Below are 20,335 nucleotides of genomic sequence, written 5' to 3' on the forward strand. Positions count from 1 at the left end.
AATCCTGTAAATTCAATTTTTTTCCATAAACCAATTATTTTTTTCCATAAAAGTTAAAACACAAGTGTATACTCATTTTCATTCTACTTGCCCAACCGAGTCACGTGCCGTTTAAAAATAAATAATAATAAATTCAATAATGGAGGCGCCACCTAATCAACCAGCATATTTGTGGTAGTTATGATGCCATCGAATATTACGGGTCAAATTACTCTGCTCCACCCCCACCCTATTACCCTACACCTGCACTAATCATCATCCTCGTCTCTATCCGTCCTATCCCATCCCGCCACGTGTCCACAAAACAACAAAATCCACCAGTACCGTCTTGTAGCAGATCTTTCCCATATTTTCATTTATATATATATAAATCAGCTGAAATACGTTCGCAGTCTCTCGATCCGATCTCGTAGGGTTTCTGCATCTGAATCTGAGCTTCATAGAGGTAACGGCTTCTTTCGATCGATTTTTTATTGATTTTTTTGTGAATATTTTGTTGATTTATGTTGTGTTATTAGGATTTATGAACCCTAGGTTGAGTTTTAGGTGTTTAATGGAGTTTGAGGACTGTTTTTGGATGAATTGAGTGTTTAATTGCTAGATTTATGGATAGAAAGTGTTTGTAGTTGCAAAATTGATCCAGTTTTGCTTCTAAACAGTGCTTCGATCATGTTATTTTGAATTTTATGTGAATTTTGCTGTGTTAGAATTTGTGAACCCTAGGTTGAGTTTTAGGCGTTTGATGGAGGTTGAAGGCTGTTTTTGGATGAATTGAGTGGTTAATTGTTAGATTTATAGATAGGAAGTGTTTGTACCTAGGAATTTGATTCAATTTCGCATCCAATTAGTGTTCGTCAGAGTAATTTGTAGTATGAACTAATTTGTGAACCCTAGGTTGAGTTTTAGGTGTTTGATGGAGTTTGAACAGTGTTTTTAGATGAATGGAGTGGTTAATTGTTAGATTTATAGATAGGAAGTGTTTGTAGTTGAGAATTCGGTTAAATTTTGCATCTAATTAGTGTTCGTGAGGGCAATTCATCATATCAAACTAATTTGTGAACCCTAGTTTGAGTTTTAGGCATTTGAAGACTGTTTTTGGATGAATTGTGAGGTTAATTGTTAGATTTGTGGATAGGAAGTGTTTGTAGGTGAGAAATTGATTCAATTTTGCATTGAAATAGTGTTCGTGAGAGTAATTTGTTGTATGAACTAATTTGTGAACCCTAGGTTGAGTTTTAGGTGTTTGATGGAGTTTGAAGACTGTTTTTAAATGAATTGAGTGGTTATTTGCTAGATTTATGGATAGGAAGTGTTTTTGGTTTCAAATTTGATTCAGTTTTGTATCGGACCAGGTTACGACAGAGATTCATCGGATTGAAAACATGTTTATATGCTTACACATGGTTGTAGAACTCCGCTAGGCTCTTGTCGGTATTAATTGGATTGGAATTTTATATGTAATTTTTTAAAATTATATATATTCATAAAATGTTGCAAAATTTCATAAATAATTTACCAACTTATTAATCGGATCGGATAATAAGTATAAATTTTAATCATCATCATCATCATACTCAGTATATCCCACAAATAGCAAAGCTATGGTAGGGTCTGAGGAGGGTAAGATGTAGGCAGCCTTACCTCTACCCCATAGGGATAGAGAGGCTGCTTCCGGTGAGACCCCCGGCTCGATAGTAGTTTTGCATCAAGCCTTGGACATAAGGCACATAGCACTCAATCATCGGGACACCGGCTGATCGGTGCATGTACCCTTATCTTTCAGCTATCAACGCCACTACATGATGCCTGATTAACCGTCCGTCACTTTTAACGTTATTTTCACGAGATTAGTAAAATAACGTCAAAATTAGTGCAATTTCACTTTTGCCCACCCGAGGGTTCACACATATATACATCATATGTGCGCACCGCAAGCAGGTGTGAACCCTCGATGTGTGGTGCGCACATATGATGTATATATGTGTGAACCCTCGGGTGGGCAAAAGTGAAATTGCACTAATTTTGACGTTATTTTACTAATCTCTTGAAAATAACGTTAAAAGTGACGGACGGTTAATCAGGCATCATGTAGTGGCGTTGATAGCTGAAAGATAAGGGTACATGCACCGATCAGCTGGTGTCCCGATGATTGAGTGCTATGTGCCTTATGTCCAAGGCTTGATGCAAAACTACTATCGAGCCGGGGGTCTCACCGGAAGCAGCCTCTCTATCCCTATGGGGTAGAGGTAAGGCTGCCTACATCTTACCCTACCATAGCTTTGCTATTGGTGGGATATACTGAGTACGATGATGATGAAAGTTAAAATAAGGAACTTGAAATTGTTTATGCGAAAACATCTTGTTTTAGTATCAAATAATTGGATAAGCGGTATGAATAAGCAATCACAAACACCATCAATATGATTTATTGCTGTTTTGGAACACGACAAAAAGATAAGCAATATAAACACTGTAAAAACAATAGGAAGTAGGCAGGTAGTTAGGGGAATTTGAGAAATTAAGAAATGCAAGATGATAAGCTCATAAGCGTTTTTCATGCATGCTTATCATGCGTAGTTCTACTGTTATCTTTTTTAAGTTTTGTGGAAGGTTCATGATGAAGTTATTGATGGTTTTCAACTTTGGTTTTTGGACCTGAAATAAGTTATTATATATTTGATTTTTGAAATTTAAAGAGTTGGTTATCTACTTATTGCATAGCTTACTTCTAGGTTTCAATGTTCCAGCTTTTATTCTTGATTGTCCTTTGAACCGATGAACCAAATGTTTCTTGTTATCTTTTATATTCATGTTTATTTTGCTCTTAAATGAATGGCCTGACTCAAAATTGTATCTGATAGATTGGATCCTTTGTATACATTAAAACATTAAAATGATGTAAATTTTGGTGTAAACAACCTTCAACCAGCACACCAAAATGGTGTGATATGTAAATATATCCAAATTACTTTGTGTAGAAACAATTGTGCCCCAATTTGGTGGATACACTGAAGTCGTTACAAAATTTTGTGAGAGCATATTTCAATAATATTTGCGTACTGCATTTATTGGATATTATAACAGGTTGATTTGGAACCAGAAATACTTTACTTGTGATTAGATACAAATTCACTTCATATTTTTGTTGCTCATAACAAGAGGCTTTGTATTTGATGCGTTTACAAATCATTTCCTGATATTGACTCTATATATTTTTCCCTTCAGAGATTCACATATCAACTGTCAACCACCTGGGAATGCGGAATGATGGGTTCAAACGTTGGTAATTTCTTCACTAAAGCATGCATAATTGCAATCCCATATGATCAACTTGTTCTCCTTGATGAAGTTGGATTCAATCATCAAAACATATTCAATAATCATGCGCAAATGTACACTGAATCTGCAATTTCTGGTTCTCCTGTCGTGCTAAAGCACGAGCTCGTTGAAGACGGTTAGTTCTTCAGTTTAAGTAATAATCCTGCTTGTGGGTATATATATAAACTAGGAATACTAGCAGGAAATAAGATTAGTTTGTAGTACTTTACTTTTTAGTTTAAAAATAATGGAGAATATGGGAAATGTGTTGATGCAAAAGTATGAATTCGGGAAAATGCTTGGTCAAGGTAATTTTGCTAAAGTGTATCACGGACGAGACGTGAAATCGAGTGAAAGTATCGCGATTAAAGTGATTGATAAAGAGAAGGTTCTGAAAGTTGGACTAATTGACCAAACCAAAAGAGAAATATCTGTTATGAGTATGGTTAAACACCCAAACATAATCCAACTTTATGAAGTTATGGCCACAAAAAACAAAATATATTTTGCAATGGAATATGCAGAAGGCGGTGAGCTATTTGACAAGGTGTCAAAAGGGAGGCTGAAAGAAGATGTTGCTAGAAAATATTTTCAGCAGTTAATATGTGCGGTTGACTTTTGTCATACACGCGGTGTTTAGCATCGCGATTTGAAACCTGAAAACTTGTTGCTAGACGAGTCTGGAAACTTAAAAGTGACTGATTTCGGGTTAAGTGCTCACGCTGATTGCACGCGCTTAGATGGATTGCTTCATACGACATGTGGCACTCCTGCTTACGTGGCGCCTGAGGTGATCTGTAGACGTGGTTATGATGGTGCTAAAGCTGACATTTGGTCTTGTGGGGTCATCCTGTTTGTTTTGTTGACCGGTCAACTTCCGTTTAACGACTCAAATATTATGCAAATGTATAAAAAGATAAGCAAGGCCGACTATAAGTGTCCTCATTCGCTTCCACCCGAGGTTCGAAGGTTGTTGAAACGAATTCTTGATCCGAACCCGAATACTCGGATTTCCAGAAAAAAGATTATGGAAAATTCTTGGTTTAATAAAGGCTTAAACAATAAACAGATTATCGATTCTGTTAATGTTAACCCTGATTTAAAACCAGTTTTTGAGCCTAAAAAACCTGATTTCACTGAAGTCACTAGCTTTAATGCTTTTGATATTATCTCTCTATCAACCGGATTCGATTTATCCGGTTTGTTTGTTGAAAATGGTCAAAGGGAAGAAGTCAAATTTACTTCCATAAAATCTTCATCTGATATTATATCGAAATTGGAACAAGTTGCTACAAGTTTAAAGATGGAAGTAAGCATGAAAAAGGGTGGAATGCTAAAATTCAAGAAACCGAATGAAAGACACAGCGGGCCGTTGTTAATTGATGTTGAGATATTTGAAATCACCTCATCTTTTCATTTGGTGGAGTTGAAGAAATCATCTGGTGATGCATTTGAATATCGCAAATTGTTTAACCAAGACATTAAACCGGCTCTCGAAGAACTTGTTTGGGCATGGCATGGTGAGTAACCAACTCTGGAAAACTATTTTTCTTTATTGATATCAGCATTTTCTAGATTTCTTGTTGCTTTTGTATCATTTTATCATTTGTCGTTTTAATCTAAGGATTATCTCAGATTTGTATTGTGGACATCTTTCTAGGAAGATTATGTTTGTGTTAAACGTCTCGTGATTTATGATTATCTGTTTTTGGTTTGTTTTGACTTGATATTCTTTCTCACATGGTGTAGAATAGCAATTTAATAAGCCAAAACAAATTTATTAATTTGTGTCACTAAGATCAACCCTGACCAATATGCACTTGTGTGTGGCCTGAATGCGACTTACTGGCTAATGGGAAATGCGTTGTAAATGTGTAGGCGGATTATTCTATTTCTAAAATGGGTTGATGCGTCGCTCTTTTTAGTTAAAGGTGTTAAATAGTTCAGACCAGTTACAACGTGTGTGATTAAACGTGTTGAGTTCTTGATCACGCCAATAATTGACAGCCTTACATAGCATGGCACATTATATGCCAAATGGGTAGAAGAAAAAGGATGATTGAGACAGATTCTTTTCTGATGTACGCAGTTGGTATAAATATAAAAGATATAATTGATCATTGCTTTTTAAGTTGTACGTTATGCAAAGAAAGTTATGTGTTACTAGGTGAGTGTCACCTTATCTTGAAAGAACAAGTGTCTTTAAGATGCCTAGAGTTGAACACAGTAAGTTGCAGGCAAGCAGATGCACTTGAATAAAGGGGCTAGAGCAAAGAGGATGCTTAATTGTTTTCTTTTGGGTGTGAGAATAGAACAAAGATGCTTGCAAATGTCACTGTCCCTTCTATTAACTTTGAACAAATAAAGATGCATAATATGCAAAGTGTACATGTTACATTTACTTCAATGCATCTTCCTCTCTTATGGCTGAAAATGAGCGTAACTATATACGGTTTTATATGTCTACTTGCTTGTTAATACTGTTATTCAAACATGGCTTTAACATTAAAACTCGTCATATTAGTGATGGGATTGGTTTGAACTTTGAATTCAAGTTAGAGCAAGCAACGAGTAAAGGGGTGTGAAATGGTTTTTGTACAACAGACTGAATTGAGATTAGGGTTTACGGCTTTCAGTTTTAAAAAAATTATCAAAATTATTAAACATAAAATATAACCAGTCTAAAAGACTTCGCTTCATTATAGGTCAAATAACTATATAGTTTTCGTCCAAGAGGACCAATGCCACTTTAAAACCTCTCCAAGACTGAATTGAGTATGCCGTTTCTTGTTTGGTGTGATTTTGTTCCTGTTTTGTTTTAAAAGTTTTATGGTTTTTCTAGGAATTTTTCCTTTTACAAGTGTTGTGGTATAATGCAAGTTGGTTTGGGAAACTAATTGTTAGAAACTAGTATGAAAGTGTGAATTGTGTTATTCAGAAATTGACAAATCATCATATGGAACCAACAACCTAACAACAATCATATGTTTTCAAACGTTGTAATCAAGCATCTAAACCTAATCTCAAGTTCAAACCCTCTTTATTACATATGATTAAGATATATCAACCAAAACACTTATGACACACATTATGAAGCAATGCCTAAATTTGGACCCTTTGTGTCACTAATTGATTCCCATTTGCATTACCATTATTCATGATGTGGGCCAACTTAGGCCATTCAATTTTCTTAAAAGCTATGCCCTCTCACACACCAACAAAGAATAAAAAAGAAGGCTTTGTCTACCCGCCCCTACCCCACCACACCCCCACTCTACACTCAACACTATTCTATTCATAAACTCATTCACAAGTGTGGAACGTGGCCCATGAAAATAAAAGAGAGAAAAAGCATTTGGAAAGTACAAATATATTCACAAGATTCATGCCAAGTTTTTGCCTTTGGGACAAGTGGTGAAGGCTTGTCACCAATGGAACAACTCTTATATTCAAAGATATCTCATCTTTCACATCTTAATATGATAAATATCCCAAACTGTGTAGTTACAATAAATATCTATCAAAGATAACCTACTTTTGGGTATTTTGTCATAAAAGAGAGTTACAAATACTTTTCATACATTTATTAACGGAAATACGTCTGTTATCCATCTATATAGATGTAGACGTAGATATGACTGTAACATTGACTACGAATTAACATTTAGGGTCCGGATACAGAAAGAGATTTTAAATAAAGAGTTTAACATCATTATCATCTTGAAAAGAAGAAAACAAAAGAAATAGCTTTCTCTAACACATACAATGTTGAAAGGCAAGAAAAGGAGCTTTCATTACTTGAGAACCATTCATATCCCACCATAGGAGAAGTGTTGACCCAACCCAGTGGTGTCTATTGATTGAAATAACATTGTTTGGCCCATCATTATGGAACAATTTTGCTTTTTGTCTAGGCTAATTCAGGCTTTGATAGTCTTAGACACTAAAGGGTCAATAATAAACCATAGTTAACCAAAAGTATGAGTTTATAGGGTTTTGTTGTCCATCTAGTTGGTTTGTTCCATGGTTGAATATAAAATGGCCTTTGGTTAAAATCCACTATGTACTCATTATGTGACTATTAAGAATCTTCAAGGAACCATAAACCAGTTGATTTGACCTCGAGCTTGTCAATGCTATGTGAAATGTGAACTCGATTAATAGCTCGAAAATATCTTTTAAAACTACGTTTTATAGCAGTGAAGAAGGGGTGACAATAAGAAACTTTTTTTTTTATTAACTTCAGCTACTGGAATAATGATATTTGATACCCCTCTAGTTCCACTGTAAACTTAAATTTGAATCAATAACTTTGTAGGGAGTCTAAAACTTTAAGTTTCTTCAACTATAAAACTAACTTTGTGTTTTCATTAAACAAAATACATGTTATCTACCCATTAAATATGACTATTACATATAAGTAATATCATTTTAGGTTCACAAAAACCATTAAATTTCTTTTGGGAAAATTGGATATAAAGAACCAATATTATGATTCATTGACTGATTAGAGTATATACAAACAATTAAACTAGTGACAATTTTAACTTTTATTTTTGTTGTTAAATCATTTTCACTCGATTTTGCTCAAAAGAAAGATATGGTTCCCCATTTTGCTCACAATCATTCATGTGAGCGAAATCTGATGAAAAATATATGGTGATTATTCGAGTGGGATTACCCTAACCACAAAAGCATAAGTTAGAGTGTCATTTTTTATATTATCAGTTTGAATTATTATCAGTGATGCTAGACTGTCGTTGTCTAGCCAAAAACAATAATAATCAAGTTTCTAATCACCTTAAACAAGCTAGGGTAAATAGGGTGTCTAACCATAAAGAGTGTGTGGTCAATGTAACATATAACCAATTTCTAATATTATGAAGTAATAGTATTGAGTGCGAATCACACTAGCAACGGATTTGGGTTTAATATCAAACAAATAAACAAAGCAAGTTTCAATCAATACACAAGACAAATCACACCCGGGGTTCAGGCAAGTAAATATGTAGTAATCTCATGTTTACTTAACAGATTAATTAACAAAGAGCAAATCAGATTGATAAACAAGTTAAACCTTAGGCATCAATCGCTAACATACAACACTGGTTATCAAACAGTCTCTGCCAGTGTGACTCAACTAAGGACAATTGTATGTTTCATCATATTCAACTAATCCAAACAACCCTATAAGCAATTATCACAACAACTGGCAAACAAATCGTTCTTATCGAAATAAACCTAAACCGATTGAGTGCACGATATTATTAGACATCAATACTCATAGATTAATCAAATACAATTACAAATCATTCGTTCTTAACAAATGAGAAAAACTATAAACTACAATATTCTACATCCAGAGTATGATTCGAGAGGATTAGCCGCGCCTCGACATAGAAAAATCTTCAATTATGATAACGTAGGCCATTTCTAGACTCTTCAGGAGGATGGAATTGGTCTCTCTTCTGCCTGGAACTGCTTTGGAACGCGGTAGATGATAATATGGTCGTTATAGTGTGATATAATATAAAACCCTAAATTTTCAGATTCTGCCACCCATCGCGATACGCGATGGACCAAAAGTTAACGTCTTAATAAAATAAGTCCATTTCCCGATTCTGCCACTCATCAGATGACTTTGTTTTCTGCCTCGTTTTACGTGCAGGTCATCCCGGGTCTTCATTACGTGTTCATACAAGTCCAAAAGAGCTGCATTAATTACATGCGATCTGAAATATAACAAACACATATGAAGTATTTAAGTTCACGAATTAAACGACCAAACTACGCTATTAACGAACTAAAATATATACAAATTAACCAACCATCAATCAGCCAATCAATGCTTTTGAATTATAGTAATCCATTTTATCTTTCTTTTAAATTAACGTATGAGATGTCATTAAACATTAAATTTAGATGTGGTATTTAGCATAACAAGTCCACTTTATGTCATCTTCTTGATTTTCCAATCAAGAGTAGTGTCAAGAATCTAAATCTCTCAAACAGTGAAGCCCATCTGAGAATAAACCAGAAATATATGTTTAGTATGAGGTAATGAAATAGATGAGAAAATAAAATAGACATAGTAATAGAATTGATAAAAGAATGAAATGGATCATTACTATTCCATTATCATGTTTGGTTACCATGTAGAAATTGAATGATTAATCACTTTATTTTTATTATTATTAATATTTTATTAGTAATAATAATTATAAAAATAAAAATAAATAATAATATGAATATTCATAATAACTAATTTTTAGAACCCTCGCGCTGCAACGAGATCGTTAAACCGAATAAAAATAATCGTAACAATGTTGAATAACATATGTGCGTTGTGAAATGTTAACTCGTCAAATTTAAAATAATAATAATGATAGTGTAGTAATGGTTCAAGTGTAATAATAGTTATATTATAGTATACAAAACAATAATGATAATTATATTATAATAATATAATAATTATAATTGAAAAATAATAATAATCGTAACATAATTATGATTATAATTACAATATAATAAAAAATATAATAACTATAATAGTATTAACAATTGTTTGACTCTTTTGACTTTTTCATTTTTTGAAGGAATTAAAAATAACACCCATACTCAAAAGAATGAAAATTCTAAAAATGAAAGGAGTTTCGTTCCTTATGAAATGATCTATTCCATTCATGCATGGTAACCAAACATGTTTTTTCCCATTCCTTTGAAATGACCCATTACAATCTCTCTTCAATTTCTCCATACCAAACACTACCCAAGTCTCCCACATAGATGATGAAGCTAAACACATACCGATTAATCAATACAAATCTTAAATACATATAAACGAACCTTTAAAAGCTCTATGGTTTCTCTCTGCATTCTCTCAAGCCCTTAGATTGCTTTATTTGTAAATGGAGACCTCTCATGCATTTGACCCGAAATTCACGGGTATGGGTCTCACCAAACTCAAATAGCCCTTAAATAGGTTATAACATCAAAAATTAATCTCACAAAATATTTGATATGAAAATCCTATAAAGCAGGGATATGCTAAAAATCAATATCCGCCTTTTTTTTAAAAAAATATTATATATATTAAGAAACAATTTTAAGTTAAAAAATAAGCGGGTCATGGGTCTCACCAAACCCAGATAGCTTTTATACTGGGTTATAGCATCTCATTTATCTGTGAAACACTTTTATTATTAAATCATAAGTATATTATTAACTTTATTACAATAAATAAAATTAAAATCCATAAAAATATATAAATATTAAAAACAAATAATATAAAATAACCCTATAACACAGGAGATAAAAGCTAGTTACTAATATAAACTTCGACAACATAAACTCTAATTGTCTTAAAACAATAAAGACGAAGGCTAAACACAAGCTAGAAATGAGAGAGACGAATAACTCGCCAACTCATAGGATTTGTATATCCAAGCCAACTATGCATCAACCCCTAAAGTCTTGACAGCAACAAACTAGCCCTTTCAACATATCAACTTTTCAACCAAGAAACCTCAAGTCTTTATATTTGTTACTCACGAGCTACTTGAAATTGGATGGATAACAAGTTTGAAATGAGCCGAGCCTTATTGAGCCAATGGGCCCGAGCTTGAGCCTTGCATTGGAAATCGTTTAGCTAGTCGAGCACTAACAAGGCTTGTGTACTTTTAAGTTTTAACTCTTTAGCTTTCTATGTATTAATCTCACGCTACACGCCTGAGCTTGAGCCAAACTCGAATCAAGCATTGGTTTGTTTATAGTTTTACACGCGAGCTCGAGACAAGCTCATGCTCTTTTAAGTTTTTCTTAAAATATATGATGATAATTAAAATATATAAATTGATAAATAGTAAAGCCGAGCTTGAGCTCGAACTTGAAAAGGACTTGTTTGGCTTGATGCTTTTGCTTGAGGCTTTTGTTCGATTGAGTGGCTTTAGTATTGAATGACTATGTGACATGAATAGTTATAACTTGCAAACTTTTATAGCATGTGAATTATGTCTATCATCATCAAAATATGATTTATAAGTTCTAATCGATTTTTATTTACAACATTCAGATCATTAACGCTTGTTGATGCGTCTGTCGAAGGTGGCAGACAAAAACATGCACAAATGAGAGGCAAACGAGCCGTGTTATGGAGCAAGGTTTGAGGGGTGAAGTTTGCCTTCGCAAACGGTGGAGCGAACGAGGGAGCGTCCCACCACCCACCATCTCTCTCTCTCACGCGCGCGCGCACATCACACACACACACACACACACACACACACACACATATATATATATTAACGGAGTTTGTGGAGGTTTGGTATTGTGTGGGGGTTTTGGGAAAAGTTTGAAATCGATGTGACAGTTTGTATGGGTTTGACTTTATAAATGCTTTAAGGCTGAGGGGTGTGGGGGGCTTTAATGAGGGCTTTTATGGGGGCTCCAACCAATAATATTATGACGTGTGGCAGAGAGAGAAACTGGATAAGGGGGTGTTGGAGCCCCCGTTGGAGCCCCTGGCCCTGGTGTGGAGGGGCTCCAGCGAATTTTTTTTTTATTTTTTTATAAATATATTCAAACAACGTATTATTAAAAAAACTCATAAATTATTAAAAAAACACACATTAATAAAGAAAACACATTAATATCTAAAAATAAAATAAAAATTAAAGTACTAAAAAAAACATTATTCTTATTCTTCGGCTTGGTCTTCTTCGATCAACCTCTTTCGGATACGTTCCTTTTGCTTTTCCATTAGCATTTGATCGACCGGATTTAGGTTACTGAAGTCTCTAGTAAGAAAGTCCAAATCTCTCATTCGACTTTTTTCCTTTTTGTCATTAGAGATCACCTCCATGGTTTTGTTGAATTTATTGAGAGATTCAACAAGATTGGCGATGTTTACGGCTTCCCCCTCAGCCGGTTTTTTCCCCTTGGCGTCCCTTCCCAATGGCCGCCTCCTCGGCGGTGAAGACGTTTCCTCCTCCGCAATGTTTAGGTCGAATCCAACGCGGCAATCCGACCCGTTTGAAGTGCTTTACGCTCCAGACGAACTAGTTTTAGTCCGTTTCGCCCTTACTTCCGCATCAAAGTCCGGCGCCACCAGCTCAACCCACTTGGAACACCTTTTCAACCTCTCCCACAACAATAAATCGTCCCACGTCTTCACCATCCCATACCTCCGCAAACACTCATGCTTCCACTCTTCGACCGTGAAATTGTAAACCGCCAAATCATCACTGCCACTTGGTCTCATACGACCGCTGTTCCTGTTGAAAAGATTAGTAAACAAGCCGACAAATTTTCTGATTTCGGACCACCGACCCGAAATCATATCGGCGTTCCGCTCTGTACTCCCAACGAGCATGTAGAACGTCTCCCTAACCTTTGTCCAAAAAATCTTGCTCTTTTGGTAGTCGGCTGCAAAATGAATAAATAAATTAGATTTCCATTTAACTTTTTTATTAAAAATCATTTTTAAAAACGTTAAAACAATTACCGCAACGCCGATCCTCAGAAATGACTATCCAAGCCCGACACAAGGCTTCCTTCTCATCCGATGACCACGGAGTGGCTTTCCGTTTCGTCCTCGGAGTCGAAGCCGGTCCCGACCCGTCCGTTACAACTTGTTTTTTCCGGTGGACGCGTCTTTTTGGTCCCGTAGCTTCACCGTGTGATTCTTGTGTCTCCGGAACAACAAAGTTAGGAGACGGTTGTGTGTTGGATGGTTGAAAGCCGGATGATTCTTGCGGTTTTTTCCCCTTGGCGTCCCTTCCCAATGGCCGCCTCCTCGGCGGTGAAGACGTTTCCTCCTCCGCAATGTTTAGGTCGAATCCAACGCGGCAATCCGACCCGGTTGAAGTGCTTTACGCTCCAGACGAACTAGTTTTAGTCCGTTTCGCCCTTACTTCCGCATCAAAGTCCGGCGCCACCAGCTCAACCCACTTGGAACACCTTTTCAACCTCTCCCACAACAATAAATCGTCCCACGTCTTCACCATCCCATACCTCCGCAAACACTCCTGCTTCCACTCTTCGACCGTGAAATTGTAAACCGCCAAATCATCACTGCCACTTGGTCTCATACGACCGCTGTTCCTGTTGAAAAGATTAGTAAACAAGCCGACAAATTTTCTGATTTCGGACCACCGACCCGAAATCATATCGGCGTTCCGCTCTGTACTCCCAACGAGCATGTAGAACGTCTCCCTAACCTTTGTCCAAAAAATCTTGCTCTTTTGGTAGTCGGCTGCAAAATGAATAAATAAATTAGATTTCCATTTAACTTTTTTATTAAAAATCATTTTTAAAAACGTTAAAACAATTACCGCAACGCCGATCCTCAGAAATGACTATCCAAGCCCGACACAAGGCTTCCTTCTCATCCGATGACCACGGAGTGGCTTTCCGTTTCGTCCTCGGAGTCGAAGCCGGTCCCGACCCGTCCGTTGCAACTTGTTTTTTCCGGTGGACGCGTCTTTTTGGTCCCGTAGCTTCACCGTGTGATTCTTGTGTCTCCGGAACAACAAAGTTAGGAGACGGTTGTGTGTTGGATGGTTGAAAGTCGGATGATTCTTGCGGCTCCGAATAAAACATCGGTTGGTGCGGTGACGACCATAAATCATCGTCAAGATAATCTGAATCAAGGTTTGGGTACCAATTTCAAGCCATTTTTTTTAAAAAAAAGTTGAGAAGATGAATTGATTTTGGGTGAAGGTTTGAAGTTTTGGTATAAAAATGGGTGAAATGGGGTATAATTATATAGGAAAAATAATTTTTTTTTTGGGTTTGTTCTGATCCCAACGGTCAAAAAACCCTCAAATCCCGTGCAGCCCTCTCTCTTCTCCCGCTAACCGGCTCACGCCTGCATTGTTTTTCGCGTTAGCGCCCCGTTAGCGCCTGGTGGTGTGGTGTTAGCGCCTGGGGGCGCGAGCGGAGGGGCTCTAGCGCCCCCGTTGAAGCCCCACACCCCTCAGTCTAACAAGCTTTTATCTGAGTCTAAGTAAATGGTTAAAAAATTCTCCTTTATTCTTAAACCTTGTATGTTGAAAAAGTATACATATTCTATGGAAAGTCTCAAAACCACCTATTTATAACGCATGACATGGGACTAAACAACAAACATTCATGAAGCATTACTAATCTACTCAAGTTCAACTTGCCAATTATTATTCATGAAGCATCACTAATCTACTCAAGTTCAACTTGCCAATTATTTGAGGGTGGTCAACCAAAAGGTTTATATTCACAAGTACAAGAAAGCATCCTATGATGGTCATCAATATTAAATTTGTTTCAACCCAAATAATGTTTTATCTAAAAAAAAACCCAGTTGTTTTTTCCTATTACATCTTCTTGAAGGTATATGGAAATGGTTTAACTTCATTTGATCCAAGTGTTATTAGTTAAGGATGTTAATTAAACCTCTAATTATACACTTAAATTCATTGTTAACATGTTTATTTGTAAATCATTAAAAGGAAACTTGTTATGCATATGCATGTTTATGCTAACATATCTATTTTCTAACCATCCTCAATGTCGTTAATAAAAGATAAGAACAATTCTAGGACTCAAACTCTAAGCAGGCAATAAAAACTACTAAGCTGGAGCACTATCCTGATAATATAGTATTATTACTCCTTATGATAAAAGATTTTTCATTGGGTCCGGATCCTATTGTTGTATAGTAAATAATGCAACAAAAGTAATATACTAAACATGTTAGCAAATGCATAATTTCTAATTATTGAAAACATACTTTAGCTAACAATTAATTAAATAGAAGCCACTTTTTACCATGTTTATATTTTTGGTACATTAAATAATATTCACATCTCTATCCAATTATAATGAATGTAGATACACATCAAATACATATAATAAAAGTTTAAACATATTGGACCACACATTATTAAAAATAATAACTAGAAATTCATATAATAATATACAAAAATATATACACATCATTTGATATTTGAAACTATCAAAACTACCCACCAAAAAGAATACAATCAGATCTCCATAATTCCATTGCAACTTGAAAAGGTGTTGGAATTGAAATCATGTGAACCAAACTCCCAATTTTTATTATTATCACTATTTTTAAATGCCACAACACAAGATTATATATAGGATTATCCACTATGGCATGTTCCCCAGTCCCCCCTATTTTTCATTTTTTATAATTTTCTCATATTAAAGTCAATAGGAGGTTAATTACAACACAAAATGTGCGTTTATTTTATAGGTTTTGGGTAATTTTATAGGTTTATTTGATGGGTTATGCATAAAAGGATAAAAGTTAACGCTTACAAAATAGGTTTTACCATGTTAAATAGATAGGAGACGAAATGATTAACACAAGTATCGAACATGAATATGACTCGTTTAATTATTTTATATATTCTTGTTAATAACACAGTTGTATGATTCATTTACCAATAAGAAAATAATTATAGAGCTAGTCTATAAATTTTAATTATTTAAAAAAATTATATAAATTTAAATAGTGCAATTTTTTATGAAACAATTTTTTAATCGTGTGTTAAACAAGTAAGGAATCACCGGTTTTGAGAAAGTATAATGATGTAACTTATAGATCCAAACTCACCAAAAGTGATACTTTTACTTGTTATTTGATTCTTTCTTTTAAAATATTCATATAAGGTTCTTGATATCTGTCAAACCATTAACAAGTTTGGTCTTTTTTTTATATCTTAAAAATCTATTACCATTTAAAATAACTATTTTACTCTTGATTTTTTTTTACTAAAATATATAAATACTCTATAAAAGCATGTGCCCATCATCAACACATCAACCTTAGGTATCTTAATATGTCAATATCTAAGAGCATCCACAACTCTAATGTTTGTGAATGCGTCCGTCCAAGATGACAGACAACAAACGAGGAGAGCAAACGAGCCCCTTGGGGCAAGGTTTAAGGATTGAGGTTTGCCTTTGCAAACGGTGAACCAGACACACAACATCCACTTATACAAATATAATGGTTTTTAATATAGAGTTTGTAGAGGTTTGATGTTACAGAATAAAATAAATGCTTAGAATATGATGTAATGGATTGAATAAGTTTGACATTCTGAATGCTCTAAATTAAAAAAGCATACTGCATACACTAAATTAAAAATTTTAAGTTTGCTACATATAATGAAGACACCTTTTAATATATACATCTCTTTCAAAATTTTATCTTTAGGATAAAAAAGTATGATAAAAGAAATTGTGTAAGTGTACGAATACAAAAAAAATAATAAATGTATTCCTTTTGTTATTCACAAAATAGTATTAATCAGGTCCCAAGGTCAAATGGTAAAATGTCAAATTTTTTGCCCACGTGGAGAAATAAATTGGCATAAAATGCGAACATGATCCGTCAATGGTGGGTTGTTTGATGTTATTGTTATACCATTAATACATCAGAATTCAATGCTCTGCTCGACTTCTTCCAATATCTTATCTCAAATAATTATTATTTCATAGTCATTCAAATTTTATAGCAATGAAAATAAAAACTAGCCTTCTTCGAGAGGTAGACAGATTAAATCCAAACCAAAACGGGGGTTTTATCTTGTCTACGTTACGGCAGAGGGTTTCGACTCTTGTGGTAACACAGCTGGTGTCAAGTGAAATCAAGGGAGAAAGTTCCTCCAAAGATGCAGAGATGACCCGGGAACCAGGGGTTATGTCCTTTGAAAGAAACTTTATATGGGTTCCAAGCCATGGTTGGCCGCAAATCAACCTACGACCATCCAGTCATACCGTATAGTAACGTGGTTCTAAATAAAAGTAGAGTAACTCACTTGTCTCACCTTGTGCCCTGCATTTGTCTTGCCTTTAATATTAGTTAGTTCGTGAAGATGGGTCACGGACTCATTGGAGTAATCATGGTTTTATTTTCAAGGTTATTTAGGTGTTCAACAAATAGAAGATTATAGTTATTATATTCAGTTGCACAAAACTATTTAGGCGAAAGTCACATGATCAAAACTATTTTAATACTTAACTCTTTAGTTAATGTTTTGTTATAGGTTTAAATGTTTTGTATGTGTGTAGAAGCAATTGGCATGTTTATATATTAATAACCACATTTGTAATGAATATCAGCTAGAGGACTTGTTATGTAAATACAATTAGTATATAACCTATCATTGTGTAAACCCTAACGCCTAAACCACAATTAATTCAACTTACATTTTGACACATCAAGCTGCAGACTTCTTTATAAAGCCCCTGTCAACACACAACTTCATAGTTTTACATTCCAACCTATAGGTCATTTTCCGGCCTTAGCTTGCAGGGAATATTAGTTCACATTTGTAATTGATATTAGTTAGAGGGCAAGTAATATAAATAAAGTTAGTATATGAGTATATTAGCCTATCATTTTATATACCCAACCAAAGTTGATACAACTTACTTTTTTACACACAGTGCTCTGGTTGTATAAAATGCTTTTCACACGTTATAAATATTTACAAGTATAGGTTAGTAGCATGTTATGTGTCGGTTAACATGATTATCTTTTAAGTGAATATTTTGTTATGCGTTGGTTGTGTAGGTGTTGATTTTAGTGTGTGTGTGTGTGTATGATATATATATATATATATATATATATATAGTTTGAAAACCCTCTTGAGTTGAGAAAACCAGTAAAAACCCTATGTAACATCGTTTTTTTTTGTTACATGTAATATATGTTGTTAAATTTAATACAAAACATTAAAAACATAAAAAAAAATGTTTTGCTATTTTTTTAGTAGTTTTTATATATGTTTTCAGGAGAGAGAAAATGTAAATAAACTTTTATATTTTTTATCAAATATAATTGTGGACCACAAGATTTAATCTTTAATTAAAAGAAAAATTACATATATCCCCTTATTAAGTAATTTAATTAGATATATATCCAATTCAAAATTTAAATCACATATATCCCCATCATTTATAGAATTCTACATTAAGACAAAAATATCCCTTTAAAACTAACAATAAAATATTAGTTATCTTCATCCCATCATCCACAATCCCTCTTCATCTTCACCACACATCTAAAGTGATATTTCCGGTCGGTGTGACATCTTTGAAACTCCCCTGTACACCCACGATTTTCCAGTAACCACAAACACCACTTTATAGCATTTTTCAGCTGAATGCTTATTAAGTGTTTGACTCATGTCCAGACCTTATGGAAAGGAACTGAAAATATTGCCATAATTAGCAGAATCGTTTTTCCGGCAAAGGGAAGTGGAAATCTATTGAATCAGTGTTTCGGATCTTGTCAATTGCATCTTCTATTTCCGGCGGGGTTCTTGGCCGTGTTTTTGGTTATTGGCCATTTCAGATTTGAAAAAATCTCCGGTGATATTTTAGTTTTGAAGTAGCGGAGGTGTTGGCGGATGTCAAAAAGGATGAATTGGCTTGGTGTTCTTGGGCGTTTTTCCGGCGAGTGGTGGAAGTAATTTTTCGGCAAGCCACAAACGATGGCTTTTATCTGGCAATGAAAAAAAAAAGGCAGGACAAGAAAATATAATAAAAGGGTAAAATAGTCATCTTATAATTTATTTAAATCAAAATGTGTATATTTGATATTTTTAGTTTTAACAAAGGGGATATATGTAATTAAGTTTCATGGTTGGGTATATATGTAATATATGAACTTAATAAGGGGATATATGTAATTGCCCCTTAATTAAAAACATGTGGTTGAGAATGAGTTTCTAAAGTTTTCATAACTCAAGTGGGTTTTTATTCTAACCTAACCATATATATATATATATATATATATATATATATATATATATATATATATATATAGGGGAGTGATATTTTGAGAACCATGTTGAGTTTTAAGAACTTAAGAACTCAATTCTAGACCACACATTTAATTAAATGGATTGGAATATGTGGTTGAGATTAAATCTAGCAAAAAAGTCAAAGTAGGAGAGAGAATAAATATGTAAGTGGTTACACTAACTTTTACGTCCGTTACACATGTGTAAAAAGTCGACTCGGTGCGTAAAAATTTCTGTAATTTTTTTACGTGTATGTAACTTACATATATTACGCATGTGTTAAAAAAAATTCAAAAAAAAAAAAAATCGTTACACTGAGTTCTTTCGAGTTCTTAAAACTCAAAGGGGTTCTTAATTATATATATAGGGGAAGTATATAATGAAAACCAATTTGAGTTGTGAAAACCCATGAAAACCATATGTAACATCATTTTTTTTGCACACGTAATGTATGTTGTAACATTTAATAAAAACATCGAAACATAAAAAAAATTGTTTTGCTATTTTTTTACTAATTTTTTTATATGTTTTTAGGAGAGAGAAAGAATTATATTTATTTTTATATTTTTTATTAACTTTAATTGTGGACCACATGATTCAAACTTTAATTAAAAAACATATGGTTGAGAATGAGTTTCTAGAGTTTTCATAACTCAAGTGGGTTTTTATTCTAACCTAACCCTATATATATATATATATATATATATTAATTATATGTTAAGTATATAACCTCATTTCTTGTACAACCCCTAGCTAATTACAATTAACCAATAGAATTCACACAATTACACAATTTTTACACATAAGATTGAGTTTAATTATCTCCTTGAACACAGGGTCATGCTTATTTCGTTATGATTGTTCATTTTGAGATTTACAAAATTCATTACCACGTTTAATTTGATGACGAAGTGTGTTACTTAGACATCGCACGCGGTTTGGCAATTGGTGTTTATGATTTACAATCAAGTGTTGGTATCTTAATATTTTGGCACTTAAAATTTCACACTTATCACACTAGTGGCCTGTGTATCAAGAACATTCCATGTGTTGAGCATGGTCCTTCTATTGCTTTCACAAACGTGATTGATTTTGTGATAATTCCGAATGATTTCTTCATGTTGCTTATTATTAGAAATCAAATATTTGTATCCTACCGATATCAAGGTATTTGAAAAAAAAAATATTTTCATTACATAGTT

At 34.1% G+C, this 20,335-nt stretch overlaps 1 pseudogene across 1 annotated transcript; it reads left to right on the top strand.

Annotated features, from left to right (window-relative positions):
• Window positions 1-422: 422 nt before the first annotated feature.
• On the top strand, window positions 423-4,889 carry LOC143558870 (CBL-interacting protein kinase 2-like; annotated as a pseudogene). The gene is made up of 2 exons (XR_013139822.1): window positions 423-445; window positions 3,226-4,889. The product of XR_013139822.1 is annotated as a CBL-interacting protein kinase 2-like (transcript).
• The last annotated feature ends 15,446 nt before the right edge of the window (window positions 4,890-20,335 follow it).

Source organism: Bidens hawaiensis, unplaced genomic scaffold, assembly GCF_021521415.1.
Source record: "Bidens hawaiensis isolate Kalapana, Puna unplaced genomic scaffold, B.hawaiensis_p1.1 tig00019661_1, whole genome shotgun sequence".
Classification (NCBI taxonomy): domain Eukaryota; kingdom Viridiplantae; phylum Streptophyta; class Magnoliopsida; order Asterales; family Asteraceae; genus Bidens; species Bidens hawaiensis.